This window comes from Phyllobates terribilis, unplaced genomic scaffold (assembly GCF_046119375.1).
Source record: "Phyllobates terribilis strain yellow unplaced genomic scaffold, ASM4611937v1 Scaffold_217__1_contigs__length_3308461, whole genome shotgun sequence".
NCBI classification, from domain to species: domain Eukaryota; kingdom Metazoa; phylum Chordata; class Amphibia; order Anura; family Dendrobatidae; genus Phyllobates; species Phyllobates terribilis.
The window spans coordinates 2574602-2597435 of record NW_027362977.1 but is presented as its reverse complement, the minus strand read 5'-3'; the positions used below and the strand labels follow the sequence as shown (position 1 = coordinate 2597435).

Sequence of the window (22834 nt, the reverse complement as noted above, 5' to 3'; positions counted from 1 at the left end):
GGTGGAACGAGCAGCTGTCTACCCTTAGCAGGAGGGCTCCTGATTACATACCTCTCCTGCTGCTGCTGCTGCTGGCTGTCCAGCAGCAGACTGAAGGTGGCTGCTGCTGTGCACAGGTATATAAAGGCTCAGAGCCTATTATGACACGCGCAGCCAGCGTTCCATTGCCACATTCCATCTACTGCAGGCAGGATACCTGGCTGGCTGAATGTCGCTGAGAAGCTCACAGAGACCGCCATAAGCAACAGTTTAACAGAATGCCACAGACTAATCAACCAAACTTTTTGGGTTGGGTTCTCTTTTATAGTCTGCAGGCATTAAATGAAAGAAGTCAGTGTTCCAGCAGAGGGAGACAACGTTTCAGAAAAGGCATTGTAGCAAACCAAAAAAGAAATTTTAAGCGCAGCAGAGTAACCAGCGCACATACCTGTTAGCTCAGGTGAGTTTAAAAGGCTGCTGTTGATAACAAGGGCATTTGCTAAATAGATGGTGTGTGTGCAACAATATACTGAAAGGTCAATTATATTGTGCAGCTTATCTCACCACCTGTAGTTATTTAGGTGAAAGCTCCAAAATGCTTGCCTAATATGTCTGTTTATCCAAAAGGAAGTAAAAAGGGAGAGCTAGAAAGATAGCATTGCATCACATTACATGGCAATGCAATGCACAGTTGCTGAAGTTGAACCAAAATGAGCTTGTAATCTGGCTTCTGCAACTTTGAACATGAAAAATCCAATGAGGAGAAGAAAAGCAAAGCCAAAGAGTCCATCCCAAAATCCGACAAACAAGCAAAATGAACAAAAAACATTGAATTCAATTCTTTCTGATTTTAGAAACTGCATTAAAGAAGGAGTGCACCGGTCCTGGAGATACTGCAATACCAGGTCAATGCGTGGAGTGGACAGAGCAAGCTCTTTTTCCATCTCCCTGTTCTAAAAATCCATTTAATATATGGTCCCCAGATAGGGGACGTATCAGATATTAAACTGATAAGAACAGATTTTTTTTTTTTTTTTTTTTTTTTAAAACCTATTCAGGTTAAAATTAAAGTCCACTCCACAGTCCTCTTCTCCCCAAAGGGAGACAAGACGTGGACTCCAACTTAAATCATCATCAGGTTTTGGTACTTTTAATGTCAGAAAAAAAAATTACAAAAATACAACAATACTTACAAAGAAAGAAATGTTTCAGAACCTGAATGGATACCAAAAAAATAAAAATTAAATTATAACTGTATTAACAACAGTAATAACATCAAGTAAAATACTTGTAACCATTATCAAAAGCATGAACCCCAACCCAACTCAGAACCTTAAGGGACAAATCTTCAACCCTTGATGCTGAAAAAACTTGTTTCGATACACCATCTGGTATTCTATATTTCACACAAAAAACATTTTTATCTCTTATTAGTTCTTTCCTAACATTCTCTATAAGATAGTCCAAACGTTTCTCATCATACAACTTACGGTACAACCGGTTAAAATATTCTGCATTCTTTATAAACATAGGTTGTTGAAAAACAACTATATTTTCTTCCATTGCCACCTCCACTTCCTGTTCCTTTCTCTTTTCTTGCTTTTTAACCTTACCACGGCCAGTTCCCTGACTTACACCTCCCATTTCACTCTCTACCCTATCCCCCCAATCTACTCTTGTTTTCTCCATCTCCCTCTGCACTCCTACAGGTTTGCTTTCTTTTCCCTTTACCACCAACACCTTTTCTACACTTTCCTCCTTTCTCTCTACCAAAACCTTTTTAACCACTACCTCCTTCTCTTTATTTCTTTTCCTCTTTGGGCAATTCTTAAAAACATGCGTATCTTCCTGACATAAGTTGCACTTCCTCCGATCTTTACAATCCTTTGACTCATGATCACCTTTTTTGCAAAAACCACATACACCACCCGAACAATTTTCCTTTCCATGCCCGTATTGACGACAAACTCGACAAAAAGTGGGTATACCACTGAAAAAAATATCACCATTTATATTACCCAACTTAAACCTAGCTGGGGGAAGCAACACAGTCCCCTGCTCATCTTCTTTGAAACGGACCAAAAATTTCCACTTCGAAGTCCAAAAACCAAATTCATTATAAATCTTCCCTTTTGGTGTTACTGACAAACAAAAAAACTCCAAAAATGTAAGAACATCCTCTTCGTCCACCAATGGAGAGTACATTTTAACAATGATCCATTTATCTCTAACGGGGAAGTGTGGCATTACACTTATCCCCTCCATTCTTTTATCCTGGCTTGCAGTCATTTTCCTTAGATATCCTTCAAAAAAAACTTTGTCAACAAAAACTATATCATAAACACCCCTCCTGGGGTAGTCCATTATCGCCAACACTTCTTCTGTCTTCAAACCAAAAAGATTCACAAGAACTTGACTCATCACATACCTAAAATCCTTTTGATCTCGAAAGTTCTCCTGAACAACCAAACGAATAGAATTCTGCACCTTAGCGAATTCAGGCACATGATCTTCCTCTCCTTCATGTGATGCTGCAGACATCTTCTTCACAAACAGGTTCTCCTCTTCTCAATAGAAACCTTCAACACCGAAGTGCCAGGTAGATGATCGCCTCCCGTTGCCCGGGGACTAATCCGACTCCCTAATAGCAGCAGGGAGGTGAAGCCCTGCTGAAAAACAGAGCGATCCCCCCAGGCCAAGGAGCCGGGTACCCCGAGCACCTCTCAGCCAAGACCAAGGCAGCAGCCGCTAGATCACTGCACTTGATCTTAGCCAAAAGGCCGAGAAGCGATAACCAGAATTGGTTTCAAACTACGGAGCCACCCAAGGATCCTGAAAAGTCCATTTGTGGAGATGAGCTCCTGGACTCCCGTTAAGAAGACATGTTGTCAACCTCTAGATCCCTTACATGCCTGCACTTTTCGGCTTGCTGCTGCTGCAATCCACGCGTTTTAGATCTGCATAACTCCACCTCTTTAAACACAGCACCTTCACCCCCTGCTGTTCCCACCCGCCTCAACACCGTTGGAAGGGAGGAGAACCAATTAAGGCGGGGGGTGGGGTGGAACGAGCAGCTGTCTACCCTTAGCAGGAGGGCTCCTGATTACATACCTCTCCTGCTGCTGCTGCTGCTGGCTGTCCAGCAGCAGACTGAAGGTGGCTGCTGCTGTGCACAGGTATATAAAGGCTCAGAGCCTATTATGACACGCGCAGCCAGCGTTCCATTGCCACATTCCATCTACTGCAGGCAGGATACCTGGCTGGCTGAATGTCGCTGAGAAGCTCACAGAGACCGCCATAAGCAACAGTTTAACAGAATGCCACAGACTAATCAACCAAACTTTTTGGGTTGGGTTCTCTTTTATAGTCTGCAGGCATTAAATGAAAGAAGTCAGTGTTCCAGCAGAGGGAGACAACGTTTCAGAAAAGGCATTGTAGCAAACCAAAAAAGAAATTTTAAGCGCAGCAGAGTAACCAGCGCACATACCTGTTAGCTCAGGTGAGTTTAAAAGGCTGCTGTTGATAACAAGGGCATTTTCTAAATAGATGGTGTGTGTGCAACAATATACTGAAAGGTCAATTATATTGTGCAGCTTATCTCACCACCTGTAGTTATTTAGGTGAAAGCTCCAAAATGCTTGCCTAATATGTCTGTTTATCCAAAAGGAAGTAAAAAGGGAGAGCTAGAAAGATAGCATTGCATCACATTACATGGCAATGCAATGCACAGTTGCTGAAGTTGAACCAAAATGAGCTTGTAATCTGGCTTCTGCAACTTTGAACATGAAAAATCCAATGAGGAGAAGAAAAGCAAAGCCAAAGAGTCCATCCCAAAATCCGACAAACAAGCAAAATGAACAAAAAACATTGAATTCAATTCTTTCTGATTTTAGAAACTGCATTAAAGAAGGGGTGCACCGGTCCTGGAGATACTGCAATACCAGGTCAATGCGTGGAGTGGACAGAGCAAGCTCTTTTTCCATCTCCCTGTTCTAAAAATCCATTTAATATATGGTCCCCAGATAGGGGACGTATCAGATATTAAACTGATAAGAACAGATACTACACTTGATCTTAGCCAAAAGGCCGAGAAGCGATAACCAGAATTGGTTTCAAACTACGGAGCCACCCAAGGATCCTGAAAAGTCCATTTGTGGAGATGAGCTCATGGACTCCCGTTAAGAAGACATGTTGTCAACCTCTAGATCCCTTACATGCCTGCACTTTTCGGCTTGCTGCTGCTGCAATCCACGCGTTTTAGATCTGCATAACTCCACCTCTTTAAACACAGCACCTTCACCCCTGCTGTTCCCACCCGCCTCAACACCGTTGGAAGGGAGGAGAACCAATTAAGGCGGGGGGTGGGGTGGAACGAGCAGCTGTCTACCCTTAGCAGGAGGGCTCCTGATTACATACCTCTCCTGCTGCTGCTGCTGCTGGCTGTCCAGCAGCAGACTGAAGGTGGCTGCTGCTGTGCACAGGTATATAAAGGCTCAGAGCCTATTATGACACGCGCAGCCAGCGTTCCATTGCCACATTCCATCTACTGCAGGCAGGATACCTGGCTGGCTGAATGTCGCTGAGAAGCTCACAGAGACCGCCATAAGCAACAGTTTAACAGAATGCCACAGACTAATCAACCAAACTTTTTGGGTTGGGTTCTCTTTTATAGTCTGCAGGCATTAAATGAAAGAAGTCAGTGTTCCAGCAGAGGGAGACAACGTTTCAGAAAAGGCATTGTAGCAAACCAAAAAAGAAATTTTAAGCGCAGCAGAGTAACCAGCGCACATACCTGTTAGCTCAGGTGAGTTTAAAAGGCTGCTGTTGATAACAAGGGCATTTGCTAAATAGATGGTGTGTGTGCAACAATATACTGAAAGGTCAATTATATTGTGCAGCTTATCTCACCACCTGTAGTTATTTAGGTGAAAGCTCCAAAATGCTTGCCTAATATGTCTGTTTATCCAAAAGGAAGTAAAAAGGGAGAGCTAGAAAGATAGCATTGCATCACATTACATGGCAATGCAATGCACAGTTGCTGAAGTTGAACCAAAATGAGCTTGTAATCTGGCTTCTGCAACTTTGAACATGAAAAATCCAATGAGGAGAAGAAAAGCAAAGCCAAAGAGTCCATCCCAAAATCCGACAAACAAGCAAAATGAACAAAAAACATTGAATTCAATTCTTTCTGATTTTAGAAACTGCATTAAAGAAGGGGTGCACCGGTCCTGGAGATACTGCAATACCAGGTCAATGCGTGGAGTGGACAGAGCAAGCTCTTTTTCCATCTCCCTGTTCTAAAAATCCATTTAATATATGGTCCCCAGATAGGGGACGTATCAGATATTAAACTGATAAGAACAGATACTACACTTGATCTTAGCCAAAAGGCCGAGAAGCGATAACCAGAATTGGTTTCAAACTACGGAGCCACCCAAGGATCCTGAAAAGTCCATTTGTGGAGATGAGCTCCTGGACTCCCGTTAAGAAGACATGTTGTCAACCTCTAGATCCCTTACATGCCTGCACTTTTCGGCTTGCTGCTGCTGCAATCCACGCGTTTTAGATCTGCATAACTCCACCTCTTTAAACACAGCACCTTCACCCCCTGCTGTTCCCACCCGCCTCAACACCGTTGGAAGGGAGGAGAACCAATTAAGGCGGGGGGTGGGGTGGAACGAGCAGCTGTCTACCCTTAGCAGGAGGGCTCCTGATTACATACCTCTCCTGCTGCTGCTGCTGCTGGCTGTCCAGCAGCAGACTGAAGGTGGCTGCTGCTGTGCACAGGTATATAAAGGCTCAGAGCCTATTATGACACGCGCAGCCAGCGTTCCATTGCCACATTCCATCTACTGCAGGCAGGATACCTGGCTGGCTGAATGTCGCTGAGAAGCTCACAGAGACCGCCATAAGCAACAGTTTAACAGAATGCCACAGACTAATCAACCAAACTTTTTGGGTTGGGTTCTCTTTTATAGTCTGCAGGCATTAAATGAAAGAAGTCAGTGTTCCAGCAGAGGGAGACAACGTTTCAGAAAAGGCATTGTAGCAAACCAAAAAAGAAATTTTAAGCGCAGCAGAGAAACCAGCGCACATACCTGTTAGCTCAGGTGAGTTTAAAAGGCTGCTGTTGATAACAAGGGCATTTGCTAAATAGATGGTGTGTGTGCAACAATATACTGAAAGGTCAATTATATTGTGCAGCTTATCTCACCACCTGTAGTTATTTAGGTGAAAGCTCCAAAATGCTTGCCTAATATGTCTGTTTATCCAAAAGGAAGTAAAAAGGGAGAGCTAGAAAGATAGCATTGCATCACATTACATGGCAATGCAATGCACAGTTGCTGAAGTTGAACCAAAATGAGCTTGTAATCTGGCTTCTGCAACTTTGAACATGAAAAATCCAATGAGGAGAAGAAAAGCAAAGCCAAAGAGTCCATCCCAAAATCCGACAAACAAGCAAAATGAACAAAAAACATTGAATTCAATTCTTTCTGATTTTAGAAACTGCATTAAAGAAGGGGTGCACCGGTCCTGGAGATACTGCAATAGCAGGTCAATGCGTGGAGTGGACAGAGCAAGCTCTTTTTCCATCTCCCTGTTCTAAAAATCCATTTAATATATGGTCCCCAGATAGGGGACGTATCAGATATTAAACTGATAAGAACAGATTTTTTGATTGAAGCTGCATCCAAGGCACTGAAAAATGTGACCGAAGTCACACCAAAACAGCGCACGAGGCGAGGATTCATGTGGACCCTTCCCGGAGGAGAGGGTCCCCAATAAACCATCCCCATCCCTCCGAGCCAGAAGGCCACAGCGAGGGTCAGGGATCTCCGATGCTCTCCCTAGCCGAAGCCGGAGAAAAGCCGTTTTCGTGCTCCCAGCTTCCATCTAGGCTGCCACCCTAGTGGAGCTGGAGCCTGTGTTGGTTTCTCAGCCCAAAGCTGACCGGACCTCCGACCGGGTTTATAAAAATTCCCCTTCCTAGCCCGGAGGCCAGGAATAGGGGGGGTTGCTCAGAAAGTATGATTGGCAAAGGTGCGGCGTGCTACGAAGCCAAGTCTTTCTGGGTTTCCCAGTCCCAGTAAGCTTGGACTCCCACCAGGGCGCCTACTCCTGGGGCACATTGCTCCAAAGCCCTCACACTTACCCAGCCTAGTGACTTCGATCCTGGAGGGCCATGTTTTCCATCAGATAACTCTATGAGCCACCTGGCGTACTAACAAGTGCACCAAACCAGTGTGTAATATGCATCAATTTACTAGGGCAGCCCAAGGACAAAACTGCCTTTTCAAAAGATACTACACTTGATCTTAGCCAAAAGGCCGAGAAGCGATAACCAGAATTGGTTTCAAACTACGGAGCCACCCAAGGATCCTGAAAAGTCCATTTGTGGAGATGAGCTCCTGGACTCCCGTTAAGAAGACATGTTGTCAACCTCTAGATCCCTTACATGCCTGCACTTTTCGGCTTGCTGCTGCTGCAATCCACGCGTTTTAGATCTGCATAACTCCACCTCTTTAAACACAGCACCTTCACCCCCTGCTGTTCCCACCCGCCTCAACACCGTTGGAAGGGAGGAGAACCAATTAAGGCGGGGGGTGGGGTGGAACGAGCAGCTGTCTACCCTTAGCAGGAGGGCTCCTGATTACATACCTCTCCTGCTGCTGCTGCTGCTGGCTGTCCAGCAGCAGACTGAAGGTGGCTGCTGCTGTGCACAGGTATATAAAGGCTCAGAGCCTATTATGACACGCGCAGCCAGCGTTCCATTGCCACATTCCATCTACTGCAGGCAGGATACCTGGCTGGCTGAATGTCGCTGAGAAGCTCACAGAGACCGCCATAAGCAACAGTTTAACAGAATGCCACAGACTAATCAACCAAACTTTTTGGGTTGGGTTCTCTTTTATAGTCTGCAGGCATTAAATGAAAGAAGTCAGTGTTCCAGCAGAGGGAGACAACGTTTCAGAAAAGGCATTGTAGCAAACCAAAAAAGAAATTTTAAGCGCAGCAGAGTAACCAGCGCACATACCTGTTAGCTCAGGTGAGTTTAAAAGGCTGCTGTTGACAACAAGGGCATTTGCTAAATAGATGGTGTGTGTGCAACAATATACTGAAAGGTCAATTATATTGTGCAGCTTATCTCACCACCTGTAGTTATTTAGGTGAAAGCTCCAAAATGCTTGCCTAATATGTCTGTTTATCCAAAAGGAAGTAAAAAGGGAGAGCTAGAAAGATAGCATTGCATCACATTACATGGCAATGCAATGCACAGTTGCTGAAGTTGAACCAAAATGAGCTTGTAATCTGGCTTCTGCAACTTTGAACATGAAAAATCCAATGAGGAGAAGAAAAGCAAAGCCAAAGAGTCCATCCCAAAATCCGACAAACAAGCAAAATGAACAAAAAACATTGAATTCAATTCTTTCTGATTTTAGAAACTGCATTAAAGAAGGGGTGCACCGGTCCTGGAGATACTGCAATACCAGGTCAATGCGTGGAGTGGACAGAGCAAGCTCTTTTTCCATCTCCCTGTTCTAAAAATCCATTTAATATATGGTCCCCAGATAGGGGACATATCAGATATTAAACTGATAAGAACAGATACTACACTTGATCTTAGCCAAAAGGCCGAGAAGCGATAACCAGAATTGGTTTCAAACTACGGAGCCACCCAAGGATCCTGAAAAGTCCATTTGTGGAGATGAGCTCCTGGACTCCCGTTAAGAAGACATGTTGTCAACCTCTAGATCCCTTACATGCCTGCACTTTTCGGCTTGCTGCTGCTGCAATCCACGCGTTTTAGATCTGCATAACTCCACCTCTTTAAACACAGCACCTTCACCCCCTGCTGTTCCCACCCGCCTCAACACCGTTGGAAGGGAGGAGAACCAATTAAGGCGGGGGGTGGGGTGGAACGAGCAGCTGTCTACCCTTAGCAGGAGGGCTCCTGATTACATACCTCTCCTGCTGCTGCTGCTGCTGGCTGTCCAGCAGCAGACTGAAGGTGGTTGCTGCTGTGCACAGGTATATAAAGGCTCAGAGCCTATTATGACACGCGCAGCCAGCGTTCCATTGCCACATTCCATCTACTGCAGGCAGGATACCTGGCTGGCTGAATGTCGCTGAGAAGCTCACAGAGACCGCCATAAGCAACAGTTTAACAGAATGCCACAGACTAATCAACCAAACTTTTTGGGTTGGGTTCTCTTTTATAGTCTGCAGGCATTAAATGAAAGAAGTCAGTGTTCCAGCAGAGGGAGACAACGTTTCAGAAAAGGCATTGTAGCAAACCAAAAAAGAAATTTTAAGCGCAGCAGAGTAACCAGCGCACATACCTGTTAGCTCAGGTGAGTTTAAAAGGCTGCTGTTGATAACAAGGGCATTTGCTAAATAGATGGTGTGTGTGCAACAATATACTGAAAGGTCAATTATATTGTGCAGCTTATCTCACCACCTGTAGTTATTTAGGTGAAAGCTCCAAAATGCTTGCCTAATATGTCTGTTTATCCAAAAGGAAGTAAAAAGGGAGAGCTAGAAAGATAGCATTGCATCACATTACATGGCAATGCAATGCACAGTTGCTGAAGTTGAACCAAAATGAGCTTGTAATCTGGCTTCTGCAACTTTGAACATGAAAAATCCAATGAGGAGAAGAAAAGCAAAGCCAAAGAGTCCATCCCAAAATCCGACAAACAAGCAAAATGAACAAAAACATTGAATTCAATTCTTTCTGATTTTAGAAACTGCATTAAAGAAGGGGTGCACCGGTCCTGGAGATACTGCAATACCAGGTCAATGCGTGGAGTGGACAGAGCAAGCTCTTTTTCCATCTCCCTGTTCTAAAAATCCATTTAATATATGGTCCCCAGATAGGGGACATATCAGATATTAAACTGATAAGAACAGATACTACACTTGATCTTAGCCAAAAGGCCGAGAAGCGATAACCAGAATTGGTTTCAAACTACGGAGCCACCCAAGGATCCTGAAAAGTCCATTTGTGGAGATGAGCTCCTGGACTCCCGTTAAGAAGACATGTTGTCAACCTCTAGATCCCTTACATGCCTGCACTTTTCGGCTTGCTGCTGCTGCAATCCACGCGTTTTAGATCTGCATAACTCCACCTCTTTAAACATAGCACCTTCACCCCCTGCTGTTCCCACCCGCCTCAACACCGTTGGAAGGGAGGAGAACCAGTTAAGGCGGGGGGTGGGGTGGAACGAGCAGCTGTCTACCCTTAGCAGGAGGGCTCCTGATTACATACCTCTCCTGCTGCTGCTGCTGCTGGCTGTCCAGCAGCAGACTGAAGGTGGCTGCTGCTGTGCACAGGTATATAAAGGCTCAGAGCCTATTATGACACGCGCAGCCAGCGTTCCATTGCCACATTCCATCTACTGCAGGCAGGATACCTGGCTGGCTGAATGTCGCTGAGAAGCTCACAGAGACCGCCATAAGCAACAGTTTAACAGAATGCCACAGACTAATCAACCAAACTTTTTGGGTTGGGTTCTCTTTTATAGTCTGCAGGCATTAAATGAAAGAAGTCAGTGTTCCAGCAGAGGGAGACAACGTTTCAGAAAAGGCATTGTAGCAAACCAAAAAAGAAATTTTAAGCGCAGCAGAGTAACCAGCGCACATACCTGTTAGCTCAGGTGAGTTTAAAAGGCTGCTGTTGATAACAAGGGCATTTGCTAAATAGATGGTGTGTGTGCAACAATATACTGAAAGGTCAATTATATTGTGCAGCTTATCTCACCACCTGTAGTTATTTAGGTGAAAGCTCCAAAATGCTTGCCTAATATGTCTGTTTATCCAAAAGGAAGTAAAAAGGGAGAGCTAGAAAGATAGCATTGCATCACATTACATGGCAATGCAATGCACAGTTGCTGAAGTTGAACCAAAATGAGCTTGTAATCTGGCTTCTGCAACTTTGAACATGAAAAATCCAATGAGGAGAAGAAAAGCAAAGCCAAAGAGTCCATCCCAAAATCCGACAAACAAGCAAAATGAACAAAAAACATTGAATTCAATTCTTTCTGATTTTAGAAACTGCATTAAAGAAGGAGTGCACCGGTCCTGGAGATACTGCAATACCAGGTCAATGCGTGGAGTGGACAGAGCAAGCTCTTTTTCCATCTCCCTGTTCTAAAAATCCATTTAATATATGGTCCCCAGATAGGGGACGTATCAGATATTAAACTGATAAGAACAGATTTTTTTTTTTTTTTTTTTTTTTTTTTTTTTTTAAAACCTATTCAGGTTAAAATTAAAGTCCACTCCACAGTCCTCTTCTCCCCAAAGGGAGACAAGACGTGGACTCCAACTTAAATCATCATCAGGTTTTGGTACTTTTAATGTCAGAAAAAAAAATTACAAAAATACAACAATACTTACAAAGAAAGAAATGTTTCAGAACCTGAATGGATACCAAAAAAATAAAAATTAAATTATAACTGTATTAACAACAGTAATAACATCAAGTAAAATACTTGTAACCATTATCAAAAGCATGAACCCCAACCCAACTCAGAACCTTAAGGGACAAATCTTCAACCCTTGATGCTGAAAAAACTTGTTTCGATACACCATCTGGTATTCTATATTTCACACAAAAAACATTTTTATCTCTTATTAGTTCTTTCCTAACATTCTCTATAAGATAGTCCAAACGTTTCTCATCATACAACTTACGGTACAACCGGTTAAAATATTCTGCATTCTTTATAAACATAGGTTGTTGAAAAACAACTATATTTTCTTCCATTGCCACCTCCACTTCCTGTTCCTTTCTCTTTTCTTGCTTTTTAACCTTACCACGGCCAGTTCCCTGACTTACACCTCCCATTTCACTCTCTACCCTATCCCCCCAATCTACTCTTGTTTTCTCCATCTCCCTCTGCACTCCTACAGGTTTGCTTTCTTTTCCCTTTACCACCAACACCTTTTCTACACTTTCCTCCTTTCTCTCTACCAAAACCTTTTTAACCACTACCTCCTTCTCTTTATTTCTTTTCCTCTTTGGGCAATTCTTAAAAACATGCGTATCTTCCTGACATAAGTTGCACTTCCTCCGATCTTTACAATCCTTTGACTCATGATCACCTTTTTTGCAAAAACCACATACACCACCCGAACAATTTTCCTTTCCATGCCCGTATTGACGACAAACTCGACAAAAAGTGGGTATACCACTGAAAAAAATATCACCATTTATATTACCCAACTTAAACCTAGCTGGGGGAAGCAACACAGTCCCCTGCTCATCTTCTTTGAAACGGACCAAAAATTTCCACTTCGAAGTCCAAAAACCAAATTCATTATAAATCTTCCCTTTTGGTGTTACTGACAAACAAAAAAACTCCAAAAATGTAAGAACATCCTCTTCGTCCACCAATGGAGAGTACATTTTAACAATGATCCATTTATCTCTAACGGGGAAGTGTGGCATTACACTTATCCCCTCCATTCTTTTATCCTGGCTTGCAGTCATTTTCCTTAGATATCCTTCAAAAAAAACTTTGTCAACAAAAACTATATCATAAACACCCCTCCTGGGGTAGTCCATTATCGCCAACACTTCTTCTGTCTTCAAACCAAAAAGATTCACAAGAACTTGACTCATCACATACCTAAAATCCTTTTGATCTCGAAAGTTCTCCTGAACAACCAAACGAATAGAATTCTGCACCTTAGCGAATTCAGGCACATGATCTTCCTCTCCTTCATGTGATGCTGCAGACATCTTCTTCACAAACAGGTTCTCCTCTTCTCAATAGAAACCTTCAACACCGAAGTGCCAGGTAGATGATCGCCTCCCGTTGCCCGGGGACTAATCCGACTCCCTAATAGCAGCAGGGAGGTGAAGCCCTGCTGAAAAACAGAGCGATCCCCCCAGGCCAAGGAGCCGGGTACCCCGAGCACCTCTCAGCCAAGACCAAGGCAGCAGCCGCTAGATCACTGCACTTGATCTTAGCCAAAAGGCCGAGAAGCGATAACCAGAATTGGTTTCAAACTACGGAGCCACCCAAGGATCCTGAAAAGTCCATTTGTGGAGATGAGCTCCTGGACTCCCGTTAAGAAGACATGTTGTCAACCTCTAGATCCCTTACATGCCTGCACTTTTCGGCTTGCTGCTGCTGCAATCCACGCGTTTTAGATCTGCATAACTCCACCTCTTTAAACACAGCACCTTCACCCCCTGCTGTTCCCACCCGCCTCAACACCGTTGGAAGGGAGGAGAACCAATTAAGGCGGGGGGTGGGGTGGAACGAGCAGCTGTCTACCCTTAGCAGGAGGGCTCCTGATTACATACCTCTCCTGCTGCTGCTGCTGCTGGCTGTCCAGCAGCAGACTGAAGGTGGCTGCTGCTGTGCACAGGTATATAAAGGCTCAGAGCCTATTATGACACGCGCAGCCAGCGTTCCATTGCCACATTCCATCTACTGCAGGCAGGATACCTGGCTGGCTGAATGTCGCTGAGAAGCTCACAGAGACCGCCATAAGCAACAGTTTAACAGAATGCCACAGACTAATCAACCAAACTTTTTGGGTTGGGTTCTCTTTTATAGTCTGCAGGCATTAAATGAAAGAAGTCAGTGTTCCAGCAGAGGGAGACAACGTTTCAGAAAAGGCATTGTAGCAAACCAAAAAAGAAATTTTAAGCGCAGCAGAGTAACCAGCGCACATACCTGTTAGCTCAGGTGAGTTTAAAAGGCTGCTGTTGATAACAAGGGCATTTTCTAAATAGATGGTGTGTGTGCAACAATATACTGAAAGGTCAATTATATTGTGCAGCTTATCTCACCACCTGTAGTTATTTAGGTGAAAGCTCCAAAATGCTTGCCTAATATGTCTGTTTATCCAAAAGGAAGTAAAAAGGGAGAGCTAGAAAGATAGCATTGCATCACATTACATGGCAATGCAATGCACAGTTGCTGAAGTTGAACCAAAATGAGCTTGTAATCTGGCTTCTGCAACTTTGAACATGAAAAATCCAATGAGGAGAAGAAAAGCAAAGCCAAAGAGTCCATCCCAAAATCCGACAAACAAGCAAAATGAACAAAAAACATTGAATTCAATTCTTTCTGATTTTAGAAACTGCATTAAAGAAGGGGTGCACCGGTCCTGGAGATACTGCAATACCAGGTCAATGCGTGGAGTGGACAGAGCAAGCTCTTTTTCCATCTCCCTGTTCTAAAAATCCATTTAATATATGGTCCCCAGATAGGGGACGTATCAGATATTAAACTGATAAGAACAGATACTACACTTGATCTTAGCCAAAAGGCCGAGAAGCGATAACCAGAATTGGTTTCAAACTACGGAGCCACCCAAGGATCCTGAAAAGTCCATTTGTGGAGATGAGCTCATGGACTCCCGTTAAGAAGACATGTTGTCAACCTCTAGATCCCTTACATGCCTGCACTTTTCGGCTTGCTGCTGCTGCAATCCACGCGTTTTAGATCTGCATAACTCCACCTCTTTAAACACAGCACCTTCACCCCCTGCTGTTCCCACCCGCCTCAACACCGTTGGAAGGGAGGAGAACCAATTAAGGCGGGGGGTGGGGTGGAACGAGCAGCTGTCTACCCTTAGCAGGAGGGCTCCTGATTACATACCTCTCCTGCTGCTGCTGCTGCTGGCTGTCCAGCAGCAGACTGAAGGTGGCTGCTGCTGTGCACAGGTATATAAAGGCTCAGAGCCTATTATGACACGCGCAGCCAGCGTTCCATTGCCACATTCCATCTACTGCAGGCAGGATACCTGGCTGGCTGAATGTCGCTGAGAAGCTCACAGAGACCGCCATAAGCAACAGTTTAACAGAATGCCACAGACTAATCAACCAAACTTTTTGGGTTGGGTTCTCTTTTATAGTCTGCAGGCATTAAATGAAAGAAGTCAGTGTTCCAGCAGAGGGAGACAACGTTTCAGAAAAGGCATTGTAGCAAACCAAAAAAGAAATTTTAAGCGCAGCAGAGTAACCAGCGCACATACCTGTTAGCTCAGGTGAGTTTAAAAGGCTGCTGTTGATAACAAGGGCATTTGCTAAATAGATGGTGTGTGTGCAACAATATACTGAAAGGTCAATTATATTGTGCAGCTTATCTCACCACCTGTAGTTATTTAGGTGAAAGCTCCAAAATGCTTGCCTAATATGTCTGTTTATCCAAAAGGAAGTAAAAAGGGAGAGCTAGAAAGATAGCATTGCATCACATTACATGGCAATGCAATGCACAGTTGCTGAAGTTGAACCAAAATGAGCTTGTAATCTGGCTTCTGCAACTTTGAACATGAAAAATCCAATGAGGAGAAGAAAAGCAAAGCCAAAGAGTCCATCCCAAAATCCGACAAACAAGCAAAATGAACAAAAAACATTGAATTCAATTCTTTCTGATTTTAGAAACTGCATTAAAGAAGGGGTGCACCGGTCCTGGAGATACTGCAATACCAGGTCAATGCGTGGAGTGGACAGAGCAAGCTCTTTTTCCATCTCCCTGTTCTAAAAATCCATTTAATATATGGTCCCCAGATAGGGGACGTATCAGATATTAAACTGATAAGAACAGATACTACACTTGATCTTAGCCAAAAGGCCGAGAAGCGATAACCAGAATTGGTTTCAAACTACGGAGCCACCCAAGGATCCTGAAAAGTCCATTTGTGGAGATGAGCTCCTGGACTCCCGTTAAGAAGACATGTTGTCAACCTCTAGATCCCTTACATGCCTGCACTTTTCGGCTTGCTGCTGCTGCAATCCACGCGTTTTAGATCTGCATAACTCCACCTCTTTAAACACAGCACCTTCACCCCCTGCTGTTCCCACCCGCCTCAACACCGTTGGAAGGGAGGAGAACCAATTAAGGCGGGGGGTGGGGTGGAACGAGCAGCTGTCTACCCTTAGCAGGAGGGCTCCTGATTACATACCTCTCCTGCTGCTGCTGCTGCTGGCTGTCCAGCAGCAGACTGAAGGTGGCTGCTGCTGTGCACAGGTATATAAAGGCTCAGAGCCTATTATGACACGCGCAGCCAGCGTTCCATTGCCACATTCCATCTACTGCAGGCAGGATACCTGGCTGGCTGAATGTCGCTGAGAAGCTCACAGAGACCGCCATAAGCAACAGTTTAACAGAATGCCACAGACTAATCAACCAAACTTTTTGGGTTGGGTTCTCTTTTATAGTCTGCAGGCATTAAATGAAAGAAGTCAGTGTTCCAGCAGAGGGAGACAACGTTTCAGAAAAGGCATTGTAGCAAACCAAAAAAGAAATTTTAAGCGCAGCAGAGAAACCAGCGCACATACCTGTTAGCTCAGGTGAGTTTAAAAGGCTGCTGTTGATAACAAGGGCATTTGCTAAATAGATGGTGTGTGTGCAACAATATACTGAAAGGTCAATTATATTGTGCAGCTTATCTCACCACCTGTAGTTATTTAGGTGAAAGCTCCAAAATGCTTGCCTAATATGTCTGTTTATCCAAAAGGAAGTAAAAAGGGAGAGCTAGAAAGATAGCATTGCATCACATTACATGGCAATGCAATGCACAGTTGCTGAAGTTGAACCAAAATGAGCTTGTAATCTGGCTTCTGCAACTTTGAACATGAAAAATCCAATGAGGAGAAGAAAAGCAAAGCCAAAGAGTCCATCCCAAAATCCGACAAACAAGCAAAATGAACAAAAAACATTGAATTCAATTCTTTCTGATTTTAGAAACTGCATTAAAGAAGGGGTGCACCGGTCCTGGAGATACTGCAATAGCAGGTCAATGCGTGGAGTGGACAGAGCAAGCTCTTTTTCCATCTCCCTGTTCTAAAAATCCATTTAATATATGGTCCCCAGATAGGGGACGTATCAGATATTAAACTGATAAGAACAGATTTTTTGATTGAAGCTGCATCCAAGGCACTGAAAAATGTGACCGAAGTCACACCAAAACAGCGCACGAGGCGAGGATTCATGTGGACCCTTCCCGGAGGAGAGGGTCCCCAATAAACCATCCCCATCCCTCCGAGCCAGAAGGCCACAGCGAGGGTCAGGGATCTCCGATGCTCTCCCTAGCCGAAGCCGGAGAAGAGCCGTTTTCGTGCTCCCAGCTTCCATCTAGGCTGCCACCCTAGTGGAGCTGGAGCCTGTGTTGGTTTCTCAGCCCAAAGCTGACCGGACCTCCGACCGGGTTTATAAAAATTCCCCTTCCTATCCCGGAGGCCAGGAATAGGGGGGGTTGCTCAGAAAGTATGATTGGCAAAGGTGCGGCGTGCTACGAAGCCAAGTCTTTCTGGGTTTCCCAGTCCCAGTAAGCTTGGACTCCCACCAGGGCGCCTACTCCTGGGGCACATTGCTCCAAAGCCCTCACACTTACCCAGCCTAGTGACTTCGATCCTGGAGGGCCATGTTTTCCATCAGATAACTCTATGAGCCACCTGGCGTACTAACAAGTGCACCAAACCAGTGTGTAATATGCATCAATTTACTAGGGCAGCCCAAGGACAAAACTGCCTTTTCAAAAGATACTACACTTGATCTTAGCCAAAAGGCCGAGAAGCGATAACCAGAATTGGTTTCAAACTACGGAGCCACCCAAGGATCCTGAAAAGTCCATTTGTGGAGATGAGCTCCTGGACTCCCGTTAAGAAGACATGTTGTCAACCTCTAGATCCCTTACATGCCTGCACTTTTCGGCTTGCTGCTGCTGCAATCCACGCGTTTTAGATCTGCATAACTCCACCTCTTTAAACACAGCACCTTCACCCCCTGCTGTTCCCACCCGCCTCAACACCGTTGGAAGGGAGGAGAACCAATTAAGGCGGGGGGTGGGGTGGAACGAGCAGCTGTCTACCCTTAGCAGGAGGGCTCCTGATTACATACCTCTCCTGCTGCTGCTGCTGCTGGCTGTCCAGCAGCAGACTGAAGGTGGCTGCTGCTGTGCACAGGTATATAAAGGCTCAGAGCCTATTATGACACGCGCAGCCAGCGTTCCATTGCCACATTCCATCTACTGCAGGCAGGATACCTGGCTGGCTGAATGTCGCTGAGAAGCTCACAGAGACCGCCATAAGCAACAGTTTAACAGAATGCCACAGACTAATCAACCAAACTTTTTGGGTTGGGTTCTCTTTTATAGTCTGCAGGCATTAAATGAAAGAAGTCAGTGTTCCAGCAGAGGGAGACAACGTTTCAGAAAAGGCATTGTAGCAAACCAAAAAAGAAATTTTAAGCGCAGCAGAGTAACCAGCGCACATACCTGTTAGCTCAGGTGAGTTTAAAAGGCTGCTGTTGACAACAAGGGCATTTGCTAAATAGATGGTGTGTGTGCAACAATATACTGAAAGGTCAATTATATTGTGCAGCTTATCTCACCACCTGTAGTTATTTAGGTGAAAGCTCCAAAATGCTTGCCTAATATGTCTGTTTATCCAAAAGGAAGTAAAAAGGGAGAGCTAGAAAGATAGCATTGCATCACATTACATGGCAATGCAATGCACAGTTGCTGAAGTTGAACCAAAATGAGCTTGTAATCTGGCTTCTGCAACTTTGAACATGAAAAATCCAATGAGGAGAAGAAAAGCAAAGCCAAAGAGTCCATCCCAAAATCCGACAAACAAGCAAAATGAACAAAAAACATTGAATTCAATTCTTTCTGATTTTAGAAACTGCATTAAAGAAGGGGTGCACCGGTCCTGGAGATACTGCAATACCAGGTCAATGCGTGGAGTGGACAGAGCAAGCTCTTTTTCCATCTCCCTGTTCTAAAAATCCATTTAATATATGGTCCCCAGATAGGGGACATATCAGATATTAAACTGATAAGAACAGATACTACACTTGATCTTAGCCAAAAGGCCGAGAAGCGATAACCAGAATTGGTTTCAAACTACGGAGCCACCCAAGGATCCTGAAAAGTCCATTTGTGGAGATGAGCTCCTGGACTCCCGTTAAGAAGACATGTTGTCAACCTCTAGATCCCTTACATGCCTGCACTTTTCGGCTTGCTGCTGCTGCAATCCACGCGTTTTAGATCTGCATAACTCCACCTCTTTAAACACAGCACCTTCACCCCCTGCTGTTCCCACCCGCCTCAACACCGTTGGAAGGGAGGAGAACCAATTAAGGCGGGGGGTGGGGTGGAACGAGCAGCTGTCTACCCTTAGCAGGAGGGCTCCTGATTACATACCTCTCCTGCTGCTGCTGCTGCTGGCTGTCCAGCAGCAGACTGAAGGTGGTTGCTGCTGTGCACAGGTATATAAAGGCTCAGAGCCTATTATGACACGCGCAGCCAGCGTTCCATTGCCACATTCCATCTACTGCAGGCAGGATACCTGGCTGGCTGAATGTCGCTGAGAAGCTCACAGAGACCGCCATAAGCAACAGTTTAACAGAATGCCACAGACTAATCAACCAAACTTTTTGGGTTGGGTTCTCTTTTATAGTCTGCAGGCATTAAATGAAAGAAGTCAGTGTTCCAGCAGAGGGAGACAACGTTTCAGAAAAGGCATTGTAGCAAACCAAAAAAGAAATTTTAAGCGCAGCAGAGTAACCAGCGCACATACCTGTTAGCTCAGGTGAGTTTAAAAGGCTGCTGTTGATAACAAGGGCATTTGCTAAATAGATGGTGTGTGTGCAACAATATACTGAAAGGTCAATTATATTGTGCAGCTTATCTCACCACCTGTAGTTATTTAGGTGAAAGCTCCAAAATGCTTGCCTAATATGTCTGTTTATCCAAAAGGAAGTAAAAAGGGAGAGCTAGAAAGATAGCATTGCATCACATTACATGGCAATGCAATGCACAGTTGCTGAAGTTGAACCAAAATGAGCTTGTAATCTGGCTTCTGCAACTTTGAACATGAAAAATCCAATGAGGAGAAGAAAAGCAAAGCCAAAGAGTCCATCCCAAAATCCGACAAACAAGCAAAATGAACAAAAAACATTGAATTCAATTCTTTCTGATTTTAGAAACTGCATTAAAGAAGGGGTGCACCGGTCCTGGAGATACTGCAATACCAGGTCAATGCGTGGAGTGGACAGAGCAAGCTCTTTTTCCATCTCCCTGTTCTAAAAATCCATTTAATATATGGTCCCCAGATAGGGGACATATCAGATATTAAACTGATAAGAACAGATACTACACTTGATCTTAGCCAAAAGGCCGAGAAGCGATAACCAGAATTGGTTTCAAACTACGGAGCCACCCAAGGATCCTGAAAAGTCCATTTGTGGAGATGAGCTCCTGGACTCCCGTTAAGAAGACATGTTGTCAACCTCTAGATCCCTTACATGCCTGCACTTTTCGGCTTGCTGCTGCTGCAATCCACGCGTTTTAGATCTGCATAACTCCACCTCTTTAAACATAGCACCTTCACCCCCTGCTGTTCCCACCCGCCTCAACACCGTTGGAAGGGAGGAGAACCAGTTAAGGCGGGGGGTGGGGTGGAACGAGCAGCTGTCTACCCTTAGCAGGAGGGCTCCTGATTACATACCTCTCCTGCTGCTGCTGCTGCTGGCTGTCCAGCAGCAGACTGAAGGTGGCTGCTGCTGTGCACAGGTATATAAAGGCTCAGAGCCTATTATGACACGCGCAGCCAGCGTTCCATTGCCACATTCCATCTACTGCAGGCAGGATACCTGGCTGGCTGAATGTCGCTGAGAAGCTCACAGAGACCGCCATAAGCAACAGTTTAACAGAATGCCACAGACTAATCAACCAAACTTTTTGGGTTGGGTTCTCTTTTATAGTCTGCAGGCATTAAATGAAAGAAGTCAGTGTTCCAGCAGAGGGAGACAACGTTTCAGAAAAGGCATTGTAGCAAACCAAAAAAGAAATTTTAAGCGCAGCAGAGTAACCAGCGCACATACCTGTTAGCTCAGGTGAGTTTAAAAGGCTGCTGTTGATAACAAGGGCATTTGCTAAATAGATGGTGTGTGTGCAACAATATACTGAAAGGTCAATTATATTGTGCAGCTTATCTCACCACCTGTAGTTATTTAGGTGAAAGCTCCAAAATGCTTGCCTAATATGTCTGTTTATCCAAAAGGAAGTAAAAAGGGAGAGCTAGAAAGATAGCATTGCATCACATTACATGGCAATGCAATGCACAGTTGCTGAAGTTGAACCAAAATGAGCTTGTAATCTGGCTTCTGCAACTTTGAACATGAAAAATCCAATGAGGAGAAGAAAAGCAAAGCCAAAGAGTCCATCCCAAAATCCGACAAACAAGCAAAATGAACAAAAAACATTGAATTCAATTCTTTCTGATTTTAGAAACTGCATTAAAGAAGGAGTGCACCGGTCCTGGAGATACTGCAATACCAGGTCAATGCGTGGAGTGGACAGAGCAAGCTCTTTTTCCATCTCCCTGTTCTAAAAATCCATTTAATATATGGTCCCCAGATAGGGGACGTATCAGATATTAAACTGATAAGAACAGATTTTTTTTTTTTTTTTTTTTTTTTTTTTTTTTAAAACCTATTCAGGTTAAAATTAAAGTCCACTCCACAGTCCTCTTCTCCCCAAAGGGAGACAAGACGTGGACTCCAACTTAAATCATCATCAGGTTTTGGTACTTTTAATGTCAGAAAAAAAAATTACAAAAATACAACAATACTTACAAAGAAAGAAATGTTTCAGAACCTGAATGGATACCAAAAAAATAAAAATTAAATTATAACTGTATTAACAACAGTAATAACATCAAGTAAAATACTTGTAACCATTATCAAAAGCATGAACCCCAACCCAACTCAGAACCTTAAGGGACAAATCTTCAACCCTTGATGCTGAAAAAACTTGTTTCGATACACCATCTGGTATTCTATATTTCACACAAAAAACATTTTTATCTCTTATTAGTTCTTTCCTAACATTCTCTATAAGATAGTCCAAACGTTTCTCATCATACAACTTACGGTACAACCGGTTAAAATATTCTGCATTCTTTATAAACATAGGTTGTTGAAAAACAACTATATTTTCTTCCATTGCCACCTCCACTTCCTGTTCCTTTCTCTTTTCTTGCTTTTTAACCTTACCACGGCCAGTTCCCTGACTTACACCTCCCATTTCACTCTCTACCCTATCCCCCCAATCTACTCTTGTTTTCTCCATCTCCCTCTGCACTCCTACAGGTTTGCTTTCTTTTCCCTTTACCACCAACACCTTTTCTACACTTTCCTCCTTTCTCTCTACCAAAACCTTTTTAACCACTACCTCCTTCTCTTTATTTCTTTTCCTCTTTGGGCAATTCTTAAAAACATGCATATCTTCCTGACATAAGTTGCACTTCCTCCGATCTTTACAATCCTTTGACTCATGATCACCTTTTTTGCAAAAACCACATACACCACCCGAACAATTTTCCTTTCCATGCCCGTATTGACGACAAACTCGACAAAAAGTGGGTATACCACTGAAAAAAATATCACCATTTATATTACCCAACTTAAACCTAGCTGGGGGAAGCAACACAGTCCCCTGCTCATCTTCTTTGAAACGGACCAAAAATTTCCACTTCGAAGTCCAAAAACCAAATTCATTATAAATCTTCCCTTTTGGTGTTACTGACAAACAAAAAAACTCCAAAAATGTAAGAACATCCTCTTCGTCCACCAATGGAGAGTACATTTTAACAATGATCCATTTATCTCTAACGGGGAAGTGTGGCATTACACTTATCCCCTCCATTCTTTTATCCTGGCTTGCAGTCATTTTCCTTAGATATCCTTCAAAAAAAACTTTGTCAACAAAAACTATATCATAAACACCCCTCCTGGGGTAGTCCATTATCGCCAACACTTCTTCTGTCTTCAAACCAAAAAGATTCACAAGAACTTGACTCATCACATACCTAAAATCCTTT

At 43.9% G+C, this 22834-nt stretch overlaps 13 non-coding genes and 2 pseudogenes across 13 annotated transcripts; all 15 read right to left on the bottom strand.

Moving 5' to 3' along the window:
• Window positions 1–847: 847 nt before the first annotated feature.
• Window positions 848–1033, bottom strand: LOC141214356 (U2 spliceosomal RNA). The gene has a single exon (XR_012283622.1). It is a non-coding gene; the product is annotated as a U2 spliceosomal RNA (small nuclear RNA).
• Window positions 1034–3886: 2853 nt separating this feature from the next.
• LOC141214244 (U2 spliceosomal RNA) lies at window positions 3887–4077 on the bottom strand. Its single transcript, XR_012283512.1, has one exon. It is a non-coding gene; the product is annotated as a U2 spliceosomal RNA (small nuclear RNA).
• Window positions 4078–5191: 1114 nt separating this feature from the next.
• On the bottom strand, window positions 5192–5382 carry LOC141214243 (U2 spliceosomal RNA). Its single transcript, XR_012283511.1, has one exon. It is a non-coding gene; the product is annotated as a U2 spliceosomal RNA (small nuclear RNA).
• A 1115-nt stretch (window positions 5383–6497) lies between these two features.
• LOC141214350 (U2 spliceosomal RNA) lies at window positions 6498–6679 on the bottom strand. Its single transcript, XR_012283616.1, has one exon. It is a non-coding gene; the product is annotated as a U2 spliceosomal RNA (small nuclear RNA).
• Window positions 6680–7203: 524 nt separating this feature from the next.
• On the bottom strand, window positions 7204–7319 carry LOC141214400 (U2 spliceosomal RNA; annotated as a pseudogene).
• Window positions 7320–8434: 1115 nt separating this feature from the next.
• LOC141214215 (U2 spliceosomal RNA) lies at window positions 8435–8625 on the bottom strand. Its single transcript, XR_012283483.1, has one exon. It is a non-coding gene; the product is annotated as a U2 spliceosomal RNA (small nuclear RNA).
• Window positions 8626–9739: 1114 nt separating this feature from the next.
• LOC141214203 (U2 spliceosomal RNA) lies at window positions 9740–9930 on the bottom strand. The gene has a single exon (XR_012283472.1). It is a non-coding gene; the product is annotated as a U2 spliceosomal RNA (small nuclear RNA).
• A 1115-nt stretch (window positions 9931–11045) lies between these two features.
• Window positions 11046–11240, bottom strand: LOC141214362 (U2 spliceosomal RNA). Its single transcript, XR_012283627.1, has one exon. It is a non-coding gene; the product is annotated as a U2 spliceosomal RNA (small nuclear RNA).
• A 2853-nt stretch (window positions 11241–14093) lies between these two features.
• On the bottom strand, window positions 14094–14284 carry LOC141214242 (U2 spliceosomal RNA). The gene has a single exon (XR_012283510.1). It is a non-coding gene; the product is annotated as a U2 spliceosomal RNA (small nuclear RNA).
• A 1115-nt stretch (window positions 14285–15399) lies between these two features.
• Window positions 15400–15590, bottom strand: LOC141214241 (U2 spliceosomal RNA). The gene has a single exon (XR_012283509.1). It is a non-coding gene; the product is annotated as a U2 spliceosomal RNA (small nuclear RNA).
• A 1115-nt stretch (window positions 15591–16705) lies between these two features.
• LOC141214349 (U2 spliceosomal RNA) lies at window positions 16706–16887 on the bottom strand. The gene has a single exon (XR_012283615.1). It is a non-coding gene; the product is annotated as a U2 spliceosomal RNA (small nuclear RNA).
• A 524-nt stretch (window positions 16888–17411) lies between these two features.
• Window positions 17412–17527, bottom strand: LOC141214399 (U2 spliceosomal RNA; annotated as a pseudogene).
• A 1115-nt stretch (window positions 17528–18642) lies between these two features.
• LOC141214441 (U2 spliceosomal RNA) lies at window positions 18643–18833 on the bottom strand. Its single transcript, XR_012283669.1, has one exon. It is a non-coding gene; the product is annotated as a U2 spliceosomal RNA (small nuclear RNA).
• Window positions 18834–19948: 1115 nt separating this feature from the next.
• LOC141214430 (U2 spliceosomal RNA) lies at window positions 19949–20139 on the bottom strand. The gene has a single exon (XR_012283658.1). It is a non-coding gene; the product is annotated as a U2 spliceosomal RNA (small nuclear RNA).
• Window positions 20140–21254: 1115 nt separating this feature from the next.
• On the bottom strand, window positions 21255–21448 carry LOC141214359 (U2 spliceosomal RNA). Its single transcript, XR_012283625.1, has one exon. It is a non-coding gene; the product is annotated as a U2 spliceosomal RNA (small nuclear RNA).
• Window positions 21449–22834: the final 1386 nt, after the last annotated feature.